A 9,992-nucleotide genomic window follows, 5' to 3' on the forward strand; every position below is an offset into this window, starting at 1 on the left:
TTTGTTCCGTTGCGTTAGTGCAACTTTAACCGCTCGCACGTATGTCTAACGCGATGTAAAGAAGCATTTGGCTTTGATCGGCTGTATATGTACTGTGATAAGATCACGGAGTGCACTTGCGAGAGTGCTGTGTGTGGTCGTCGTACCCTCCGTTCACAAGAGTCATATCAGTGTAGGTGCCGCTCTGTGGTTCAAGCGCATTGCAAAGTGCACTTGGCGTTGCCTTAAAGATGAGAAGTAATGAATCTCATGTGAATATAGCCTTTTAGCGGCGCGCTGGTAAAAAAAGGCTCGCATGTACTTGAGCGTTGTGGTTAGGTCTTGTTTATACGTTACGCGACGAGCTATAGTTGTGTACGATCCTGGTTTCACTAGAGAGAAATATTTCTGTTAAGTCACGTCTGACACTTCGGTACTTAAATTGTCCCCTAAAAAAACAGAAAATGAAATGACACGGAAATCGCAAAACTGAGTTGCCTCGCGCAATTTTAACTTGTCGCGAAATTTATACAAAAACACCCGTGTACTTAGATTAAGGTGCGCGTTAAAGAGCGCTGATGGTCAAAATTAATCCAAACGGCGTAGTTTACATTTATGTCGTAGGAATTTCACGCAACGCCACATCTATTTTTTCTTTACATTATCTTCAGCGTTTGTCTTGCGTTGTTTAGAGTGACGGAAGGCAGCGGACATTATTCGTATGAAAAAACGTACTTTGGTCCCGTGAAATAACCGGACCTTTGTTCCATTACTGCCGTGCAAGTAATCAACCGAACAAATTTCCACTGTCAGCCACGTAGCTTTCCTCAGTAAACCTATCAACTGTCCTACATTTCATAAAGAACTGAATAAGAAATGCGAATGAATATTTGAGCACGCAGTGCACAAAGTGCTATTTCAACTCATCGTGCAGGAATACGGGCTTTCTTTTTGTTGATGGGCATCCAAATGAACAAGAAGTAAATAGTTAATTTAGTCGCGCTAGACAGCAGTGCGTAGTAGATGGAACACAAGCTAAACATGTACAAATTAAACAACAAGAAAACGTCACCCATTGCGAAAACGTCGACTGTCGCCGAAGGCGAGCAACCCGTTCGTTGGGCAATGCGCTTCTATCACAAGTAATTGTAACGTTCGGCGCGCTTCGCGCAATAATTCGGGAATGAAGAGCGCACGTATTACCACAAAGCTGCAGTCAACGCATTTTGTTTGCCGCAAATCGGGTCACATCGCTCACAACGAAGCGCTGTTGTACATGTTTGTATACGCGCCGACAGCCGCCTATCCACACTAGCGCGACGACGGTGCTGCCACCTGTAGCCCGATCTCGCGGCGAATACTGCAACAATGTAACAAAATGGTCACGAGAGCACAAAGTCGTTGGCGGTTAGATAGATAGATAGATAGATAGATAGATAGATAGATAGATAGATAGATAGATAGATAGATAGATAGATAGATAGATAGATAGATAGATAGATAGATAGATAGATAGATAGATAGATAGATAGATAGATAGATAGATAGATAGATAGATAGATAGATACAAACAGCCAAAGTGCATATGATTTGCTGAAAAATGCTTTGCATTTAAAAAGATGGAAAACTTAAAAGACACAGTGCATGAAGTTTTCCTGCCTGGATAAAATGGGAATATTTTTATCTTTCCCACCCCTTCTTTGCAGATCCGATGAGTCCTTTTACTTGTTGCGGATGTCGTACTACTGGATCAGCTTCTTCGGCATTTTTGCAACAGTTGCGATTGGAGTATTGGTCAGCGCTTTGACAGGTAACACCTGAAAGAATTTGTCATTGAATGAAGACGTCTTATTTTCGTAGTGAAAGACGGCACATTTTCGCCCGAAAAGCGGAGTACTGATATTGATAGCAATGCACTTGGCAGACGCGTGCAGTGTTAACTTCGTCATTTTGTTAGTCTGCTGTGAACATCTTTTTTTTTTTTTTTTGAAATTGTGTGAGCATTTAAGCTACAGCATTATCAAATCATTCGAACCACAAACTAAGCAAGTGCCTTGTATGAGGGCAGCTACAGGCTGTTAGCTGCAACCCTTTTCTAATTTAGCCCGAGCTCAGAGGGACACTCTTGTTTCTCTTCCAAGCACTTCCTGTCGAGCACTTACTTACAGTTCCCCGAATATTCAGAAAAACTCGTCTAAAAATAAAACTGGCACGAACTCGATGGTTCTGGATCACATAAGAATATATTGGATACATATGATATCGGAGCATAAGCTTACATGAGATAAGGGCGAGTTGACTGCAAGATAAATAAAAAGATTAGTCGATTATGCTCACTGCAAGAGCAGACAGTTTTCCTGTGAGCAGCTGGGATCGTCGCGGCACCTGGCGAAGCAGATTTCAACTACCGGTTTTGTTTTACGTGGCCTCGGAGATGCCCTTCGGCAGGGCGACGAAACACAAAGTAGGAATACACCAGGGCACACAAACACCGAGGTGGGAGTGCCACTACCAGACACCGAGGTTAAGGATTGGGGTCTCCTCCCGTTTTTTAGCGCCGCTTTTCCTCCTCCAGCTCACCGGGAAGTCGGGTTCACTGGGCCAACGCCTCCTCTAAAAAGATCCCTACGCCGTCACTCGCTACTCCCTTGTAGCCGCCCCGCCTTGAGTTGTGGTCACTTGTCAAGAGATGGCGCCACGTTCTCCTCTCCTGCCTTAAGCCCAATCCCTTCCCATCACCCCAACCCCTTCAGTGGGGGTGGTTTGATGTGGCTCCGGGCGTGGTGGTGTGCAACGTTACTAGAACAAACTCAGTTTCTGTTGTGACTGAAGTGCAACCCTTATCAGTTCATGGCTCAGTTATAGCCAAAGCTTCTATCTCTTGTTTCACTTGCCTTGTTTCCCTTTCCCCCCTTACTTTCTGCCTTTATATTTGCAACGTACACTGAAAATAAACGCCCATTCTACCAGCTTCTCAGCTCGTGCCTACTTCGCTTGCGCCAACGCGCAGGGATCGACAAAACGATGTAACAGTGGCGACGAGAAACGGAAAGAAAACCCCTGGATTCAAGCAGGACGGCAGCTACGCGACCTCGCGAGGCTACGAATCGACGATGGCTCACCAGCAACTGCCGGACTTCGACGACGAGAAAGACAACTGGAAGGCGTATGTCATCAAGGCAGAAGCGTACTTTGAGGCAACGGGGGTGACAGAGTCAGCCAAGAAACGGGCGTTGTTGGTGGCAGCCTTAAGTACTCTCACTGTCCAGATAATATCAGGAAGAATAGCGCCCAAGAAGCCTAATTCTTTGGAGTACGAAGACGTCGTGAAAGCCTTGGACGAGTTCTTTGATCCCAAGCGCCATGAAATTGCAGAAAGTTTCCGCTTTTTCAACCGCTGCCAGCTCGACGGTGAGTCTGTTCAAGAATTCATTACGGAGATTCACCGTATCGCGGATAACTGCAATTTTGATCGACCGATAACTGCTCGACCGAATGCTGCGGGATAGAATAGTGTGCGGCATCAGATCGAGTGCGCTGCAAGAGCAGATGCTGACAAAGAAAGACCTGACGTTAGAGGACGCAGAAACAATGGCCCTCGCAGCTGAAGCTGCAGAGAATGACGCCCGTAAAATGGGCGGCGAAGCATCAGCTGTGCTCAGAATCAAGGCGCAGTCGTCCACAAGCAAAAAGGGACTCGCTGAATGCGGGCGTTGTGGCAGTGTCAGACATAACAGTAATGCTTGCCGTTGGAATAACGTGCGTTGTTATCGTTGCGGTGGACGCGGTCACCTAGCTCGAAAATGCCAGAATGACGAAACCGCGAAGTTTCGAACGCAAGAAGCACCCTCGGAAATACGCGGCCGAGTCCTGGCTGTTAACGAAGGGGAAACAGATGAAGGCGTAGAGGATAGCATGCACATTTGGACGCTAAGATCGACGCGGGAGGAAACTGTGAATCCCCCAATACGGCGCAACTTCACGTGGGGAGGGGTTGACGTATCAATGCTTATTGACACTGGTTCACCGGTCTGCGTCGTGGCACGTCAGGTTTTTGAGCAGCACAAGAACACTTGGCCTCCGCTGAGGCCATCACGCTTAACGCTGTCATGCTATTTGGGAAAATTGCCACTCCTTGGGGAGATCCTGTTGCCGGTATCGTACGTTGGTGCAACCGTAGAATGTCCGTTGGTAGTGCTAGATTGCTGCGGTCCAAGTTTATGTGGCTGAGACCTAATTTTTCTTCTGAGCGCCCCTGCTCCCAGCCTTTCAGCTGAGCCGCCGACTGCACGGCCGTCTACCAACACGCAGATCCTTTCGGATGCAATCTCCTAGCTTCCAGATGTCTTCAGCTCGGAACTAGGCCTCATCAAAGGATCTGCGGCGCACCTGCAGCTGAAGGAGGGAGTCACACCCAAGTTCTGTAAGGCCCGCTCTATTCCTTTTGCGCTACGCGACAAAGTATCAGAAGAGCTGGATAGGCTGGTGGCACTAGGCGTTTTGTCACCGGTGCCACATTCCGAATGGGCTACGCCCATTGTACCAGTGCTTAAGAAGAACGGCACCGTTAGGATTTGTGGCGACTTTAAGGTCACCTTAAAGGCGGCATGTGAGCTAGAACAATGCCCATTGCCAGTAATCAATGACATGTTCGCGTCCTTAAACGGCGGCAAGCATTTCAGTACACTAGATCTAAGGGATGCATATAACGGGTGTGTCCAGATAAGATCGAACACGAGGTCCCGGTCACCATTCCCGATTGTGATGAAATTTACTGTAGGTCTAGGCATTACACCCAGAACAACGGTTTCGCAGGTAGTTTTGCGGAAAAAAAATTTTGTTCGCCTGAAAAAAATATACAATTTTTGGCCGCAAAAAACGCTTTTCCGCTAATTTCGCGATTTCTGAATTTTGAGCGCACCTAGGAAATAAACGGTGCACTTCTTCGCCACAATATTTATTCCCCTTAAAGAAGAAGTGAAATAGAATCTTGTGAGTCTATTATTTCCCTTGCTTGTCGAAGCACTTTTGAAGAAAAAAATTACAAACTTGGCAAATCGCACAAAATACCTCTAGTTCAGGAATTTATTGCTGCAAACAAGTTAAAGTGAGGATAATGAAAATCGGTACATATTAACTTTAATACTTTTGCTCTCTTTTAAAATAATTTGCGTGGTTTTATCGCGCTCTGTTTTACTCGATAATTGGGCTGAAACGTAAGTGATTTACCAAAAACGCCGAACTTTGAAAATCATTTTCTCCAAAAGGCCATTTTCAATTTTTTAAAAATCCCTCTGATTGAAGTCAAGGACGTCATCCACCATTTTGCAGAAAAAAACGTTGCATTATTTTGGTTGCTAATAACTTATAGTGCGTCAAATGTGACCATGCCAGCCTAGCGGCCGCGTCGTTCTTTATGGGCTGAAACTAGGATATAAGTTCCTAAAAATACTTTACGTGACATAATCACAAATCAGCAGCTCCACACCAAGAAATGCGATGCCCGGTGTCATGAGTCAGCAAGCTTTGTCTTGGGATCACCCGCTTGACAAACCCGCAGCAGCGGCCGCTCGATGCTGCGGGCACTCACATTACATGAGTACCGCTTCGACTGCAGATGAGCTCCGCTTGCGCGCCAAACTACGCTCAGAGGACAAACGAGAGAAGGAATGCGTCACTGTGAAAGTTAAAGGCCGTTAAGTGCGAACAAATGACATAATATGCAACGAAAACTCTGCCGGCGATTTCCCATTGAGCGCCTTCAATACAGCACGGATGTATTTTTTCCCCCTGCTGTTATGCCCGAAGCCGCATAATATCGTGATAAACGCTCGACTTGCGTTGAATATTCTATCTGCGGAGGCACAACAATACAGTATTGTAAAAGCGGTTCTTTAATAAAGTAAAGGACTTGGACACACTTCTTTTCACAGCCGGCTGACACAAGTGTTCTGGCACGAGATGAAGAACAACTGCACTTTGAGTTGTTCGACCATCGGAAGCACGTATGACAGCTTTCTTTAGATGTCAATGGCTTTCTTTTGTGTCATATGTTGCTCATGGAATGAACCTAATTATCTTTAGGCCATCGGCAGAGAGAAAGCAACAGATGAGCGCACTACTGGAGGCGCTCACTGGGAAATCGCCGGCAGAGTTTTCGTTGCATATTATGAGCTTTGTTGGCACTTAACGGCCTTTAACTTTCACAGTGATGCATTCCATCTCTCGTTTGTCCTCTGAGCGTAGTTTGGCGCGCAAGCGGAGCTCATCCGCCGTCGAAGCGGTACTTATGTAATGTGAGTGCCCGCCGCATCGAGCGGCCGCTGCTGCGGGTTTGTCAAGCGGCTGATCCCAAGACAAAGCTTGCTTAACCATGACACCGGGCTGCGCATTTGTTGGTGTGGAGCTGCTGATTTGCGATTATGTCACGTACAAGTATTTTTAGCAACTTATATACGAGTTTCAGCCCATAACGAACGACGCGGCCGCTAGGCTGGCACGGTCACATTTGACGCACTATAACTTGTTAGCAACCAAAATAATGCAACGGTTTTTTCTGCACAATGGTAGATGACGTCCTTGACTTCAATCAGAGGGATTTTCAAAAAAATTAAAAATGGCCTTTTTGAGAAAATCATTTTCAATGTTCGGCGTTTTCGGTAAATCACTTACGTTTCAGCCCACTTATCAAGTGAACCAGAACGCGATAAAACCATGCAAATTATTTTAAAAGAGAGCGAAAGTATCAAAGCTAATATGTACCGAGTTTTATTATCCTCACTTTAACTTGCATGCAGCAATAAATTCCCGAAATAAAGGTACTTTGTGCGATTTGCCAAGTTTGTGATTTTTTTCTTTAGAAATGCTTCGACAAGAAAGGGAAATAATAGACTCATAAGATTGTATTTCACTTGTTCTTTAAGCGGAATAAATATTGTGACGAAGAAGTGCACCGTTTTTTTCCTAGGTGCGCTCAAAATTCAGAAATCGCGAAATTGGCCGAAAAGCGTTTTTTGCGGCCAAAATTTATATATATTTTTTTCAGGCGAACAAAATTTTTGTTCGCAAAACTAACTGCGAAACCATTGTTCTGGGTGTAATGCCTAGACCTACAGTAAATTTCATCACAATCGGGAATGGTGACCGGGACCTCGTGTTCGATCTTATCTGGACACACCCTAACCAAGTTCCGCTAGATGACGAATCGCGCCAGATGTGCGTAATTAACACGCACAAAGGTCTTTTCTGCTACAACAGATTACCTTTCGGCATTGCCTCTGCGCCAGCCATTTTTCAACGTAGGACGGAAACTGTTCTGCAAGGCTTATCAGGCGCGCAAACTTACCTGGACGATGTCTTGGTGTCCGAAAAAGCAGGAAGGGACGACGTGCTCAAAGTCATTCTGCAACGGTTCCGGGAGAGTGGTGTTAAACTACGCCTTGACAAATGCAAATTTCGGCAGGCGTCTGTTACCTATCTTGGCCATCGAATCGATCAGCAAGGGCTGCACCCAATAGAAGAAAATGTCGAAGCAATCGTTGAGGCTCCCAGCCCGAAAAATGTAGCCGAGCTTCGTTCGTTTCTTGGCATGATCAGTTTCTACTCAAAGTTTTTGCCGAACATATATTCTCTGCTCGTTGCATTGTATCGGCTACTGGAAAAAAAAACAGACGTTGGGACTGGACAGAAGAACAACAAACCGCCTTTGACAAAGCAAAACAGTGTTTGCTGCAAGCACGGGTATTAGTGCACTACGACCCTTCACAGCCGCTGAAACTAGAGTGCGACGCGTCGCAAAGAGGCATCGGCGCAGTGCTTTTTCACACAAAAGGGAACAGGAACAAGCCTATCGGGTTCCGTTCGAGAACATTGTCGAAAGCAGAACAAAATTATTCACAACGTGAACGAGGAGCGTTAGCCCTGGTATTTGGAGTAATGAAGTTCCGTGATTATCTTCTAGGCCGAGAGTTCATCCTCGTTACAGACCACCAACCACTCCTGGGCCTGCTGAGATCGGATCGGCCAACTCCACCGCTGGCAGCTGCTCGTATACAGCGCTGGGCGCTGTATTTGGGCGGATTCCGCTACAAGCTGCAGTATTCTCCAGGCAAGCAGCTCCTGAACGCGGACGCCCTCAGTAGGCTGCCACGAGAAACTTCGCAGCCAACCGCGGACGGCGAGCCACCCGAGTGCGTTCTGGCCCTCGCATCCGTACAGGAGAGCGCAGTCTCGACAGCGGAATTGCAGGCGCTAACCGCCAGCGACCCTGTACTGGCCAAGGTTGTGCAGTACACAAGGCATGGATGGCCTACAAGCGCTAAAGCACTTGAACGAAGATTACTCCTTTTTTTCGACCGCAGACTTGAGCTTTCGCTGGCCCACCGGTTGCTCTATTGGGGCCGTAGGGTTGTCATTCCAGACAGCGCGCAGCATAGAATGTTGCACATGCTGCACGAAACTCATCAAGGATCATCGGAGATGAAGGCAATCGCTCGGTCGGCTTTCTGGTGGCCTGGAATGGACAACGACATCGAACAGGTGTCAGCGAGGTGCACAAGCTGTATTCAAAATCGACCCATGCCGGCATCGGCCCCGCCAGTTAGCTGGCCGACATGCCAGCTGGGAAAGCTGGTCGAGAGTACATGTAGATTTCGCGGGGCCAATAAATGGAAGCATGATCGTTGTTCTTGTAGATGCTCACAGCAAATGGATCGAGGCCGTACCAATGAAGCAGGCGACCACATCTTCGACTATCACTTGCCTGCGCAGCTTGTCCAGAATGTTCGGCATTCCGCGCACCCTTGTTTCAGATAATGCAACGCAGTTCACTAGTCAAGAGTTTGCCGATTTCATGAATAAGAACAACATAACTCACCTGCGCACGGCTGCGTTTCATCCCCAGTCGAATGGCCTTGCAGAGAGAGCTGTTCGAGCCGTGAAAGATGGGCTGAAGAAGATTAACCAGGGCCGATTAGAAGATTGCCTTTGCAGACTACTCTTCAATTACCGGAGAACACCCCTCGCATCGGGCAATTCTCCTTCGGAGCTTCTCCTGGGATACCAAATTCGGTCTCGTCTGGACACGTGCTTTCCTCCCTTGATTGCAGGAAGATCAGGTGGATCAGATGACTGGACCCTGGCACCGGACGCGAATGTTTACATCCGCAACTTTGGCAAGGGTGAAAATTGGAAGACCGGCACGGTACAGTCGGCCGACGGAGCGAGGATGGTGAGAGTCGAGACGCCAGAAGGCCTTGTTCGGAGACATGTGGATCAAGTTCACACAAGGAGAGACTCAGTTGAACCCCAACGTGACAGGGAAGGGGAGAGTATGCCTAAGTCGAGAACTACGCAAGAAACCTCCGGATCAGGACCGAGCTTGAAGGCGGAACGCCGTGAGCCACCACACCAGCTGCAGTCATCATCCCCAACCCAAGACCACGAAAAGCAGAAGACCAGGGAACCTACAGTGACCACAGAACTCCGGCGCTCAACACGGCAGCGGAAACCTGTGCAGCGTCTCCAGTATTATTGATGGAGAAGTGTTGTGACTGAAGTGCAATCCTTATCAGTTCTTGGCTCAGTTATGGCCAAAGCTTCTATCTCTTGTTTCACTTACCTCGTTTCTCTTTCCCTCTTGACTTTCTGTGTTTATATTTGCAACGTACACTGAAAATAAGCGCCCATTCTACCAGCTTGTCAGCTCGTGTCTACTTCGCTTGCGCTAACGCGCAGGGATCGACAAAATGATGTAACAGTTTCAAAGCTCCGTATCTACGCCAGCGGAGGAGGGTGGTCCGAACGGCGGTCGCGAGAACTAGCGGCGCTGCAGTCACGTCTTGCGCCGCTATCGGCGCGTCGTCTGCTGACACGGCGTAACGCGGCGGTCCACCGCGCAGTTGCTAGCGGGAACTGCGCGGCAACTTTCTAATTGTACTAGTGGCAAACGCAAACATTTTTCATTCTTCCAGTCGACGTCCGAGCATCTTATTTGCGGACTACTTAGATGGATA

The 9,992-nt window shown here is 47.5% G+C and overlaps 1 pseudogene; it reads left to right on the forward strand.

Annotated features, from left to right (window-relative positions):
* The first annotated feature begins 2,973 nt into the window (after nt 1–2,973).
* LOC119398603 (uncharacterized) lies at nt 2,974–9,514 on the forward strand (annotated as a pseudogene).
* Nucleotides 9,515–9,992: the final 478 nt, after the last annotated feature.

The sequence above is a fragment of the Rhipicephalus sanguineus genome, chromosome 7 (assembly GCF_013339695.2).
Source record: "Rhipicephalus sanguineus isolate Rsan-2018 chromosome 7, BIME_Rsan_1.4, whole genome shotgun sequence".
Classification (NCBI taxonomy): domain Eukaryota; kingdom Metazoa; phylum Arthropoda; class Arachnida; order Ixodida; family Ixodidae; genus Rhipicephalus; species Rhipicephalus sanguineus.